The 2,009-nt window shown below is 51.0% G+C and overlaps 1 protein-coding gene across 4 annotated transcripts in view; it reads left to right on the forward strand.

Moving 5' to 3' along the window:
* TFAP2B (transcription factor AP-2 beta (activating enhancer binding protein 2 beta)) overlaps positions 1 to 2,009 on the forward strand; it is a 113,886-nt gene that overhangs the window by 111,202 nt on the left and 675 nt on the right. The window lies entirely within an intron of this gene.

The raw sequence follows: 2,009 nt of genomic DNA on the forward strand, positions 1-2,009 counted from the left end.
CCCACCTACCTCACAGGGTGTCCGTTGTGCAGAGAGGAAGGGGACTGTAAGAGGCTCTGAAACTCCAAGTGAAGGGTTGGGTATAAATCCAATGTCATCCTCCTTCTCTTCTTCTTCTTTCTTCCTCATCTTCTCTTCTTCTTCTTCTTCTTCTCCTCCTCCTCCTCCTCCTTCCCCCCTCCTCCCCCCTATGCAGCCAGGTGGGTGACCTTGGGTCAGTCACAAGTTCTCTCCGAGCTGTTCTCTCAAGAGCAGTTCTCAGAGCTCTCTCAACCCCACCTACCTCACAGGGTGTCTGTTGTGGGGAGAGGAAGGGAAAGGAGATTGTAAGCCATTCTGAGACTCCAAGTGGTGGGGTATAAATCCAATGTCATCCTCCTTCTCTTCTTCTTCTTTCCTCCTCATCCTCCTCTTCTTCCTCTTCCTTTTCTTCTTCTTCTTCCCCCCTCCTCCCTATGCAGCCAGCTGGGTGACCTTGGGTCAGTCACAAGTTATCTCAGAGCTGTTCTCTCAAGAGCTGTCCTCGAAAGAGCACTCTCAGCCCCACCTCCCTCAGGGTGTCTGTTGTGGAGAGAGGAAGGGAAGGAGATTGTAAGCTGCTCTGAGACTCCAACTGAATCTCCTCCTCCTCCTCCTCTTCCTCCTCCTCCTTCCTTTTTAACCCCTTATGAGCAGAGGCCACAGCAGCCCACTCGGCAACCTCTCGATCCCCTGGGACGGCTTCCCCTCCTTTCCTTTAGGAACTGAATTCCTAGGCCCGACCTAGCAGTCAGTGCTGTACAGGGTTTACTTGAAAGAAACCGTGTTGGTTAAGTTTCCTGAATCCCAAGCAAGAATGCCCAGGGCTGCTTTCTGAAGGTAGTCGTGCCAGGGAGGAAATAAGCCCCACCGGAACCCATGAGATTCACATTGGGGCAAACAGCAAATCGCTGACTCTATTATATGACTCAGTTTCCCCCTCCCGACAACCCTGCAGAGCTGAAGGCATAAAGGAGAGAGAAGGAGAGGTCCTCTCCTAAGTCGGAAAGAGAACAAATTTTCCCTGGGAGGGAGGGATTTCTCCCCACCACCGCACTGCCGACTCGATAGATGTACATAGCTTCATAATGCCATTGGCACCCAATGCCTTTTCCCGAGGGACGGCTCCCATTCAGACTTCATCACCCCCTCCCTCCTCCCCCCATAACATTTCAAGAAAAAAACTCCTGCAATTAATAAATTAATGCTTTAATTGCACTGATGAATGCTCTCGGGCCTTTATGGGGGTGGCGGCGGGGTTGGTTGCAATGCTCCCTCTAAGCCGTGGAGTCTGGTGAGCAAAAATCCTACTTTGTGAGCCACCGGCATGAAAGCGGTGAGCGAGCGATTTGGCCGCTGCATCAGTCGGTTTGCTCTGGAGCCCTCCTTCCTGAGCTGCGACAAAAACGTGCGAGCTGGAGGCTAAGAAACTGTGAGCTAGCTCACACTGACTCAGCTTAGAGGGAACACTGGTTGGTCGATGCGTTCGATAGGCCTCTCCCCCTCCACATGAGTAACTGTTGATCCCGGTCAGAAGGCCGACATTATATCATTCTAGTGTGGGTTTTTTTGTGCTTTTGTTTTTTAAAGTTGATATGAACAATCATGTGTGCAGAGGAGAGAAACTGTGTTGGGTTGACAGTTGTGCCAGAGTGTACCCTTTATGTGCCAGAGGGTCAGAGGTCACGCTCCTGGACATATCCTGTGAAGGGAAGTCCCTGGAAAGAAAGGGTATTTACGCTCCAAGAGGGACTGGGGCTTTGCAGACTGCAGCAAAGCTAACACAGAACACAAGAGTGCAAAATCAGCCGTCATTTCCTTTCGATACCAAAACGGAGTCCATATTATTATTATTACATAAAAAGAAACCCGGTAAACCAGGGTGACACGGCACCACCTCTGTTCTTGGCAAGATTTACGGAAATACCGTCGGTTTTAGTGACTCTTCCAGAAAAGAAAGCCGGGGGGGGGGGGGGGGTGGGAGTGAATGC

The sequence above is a fragment of the Gekko japonicus genome, unplaced genomic scaffold (genome assembly GCF_001447785.1).
Source record: "Gekko japonicus isolate JY-2015 unplaced genomic scaffold, Gekko_japonicus_V1.1 scaffold2423, whole genome shotgun sequence".
Taxonomy (NCBI): Eukaryota; Metazoa; Chordata; class Lepidosauria; order Squamata; family Gekkonidae; genus Gekko; species Gekko japonicus.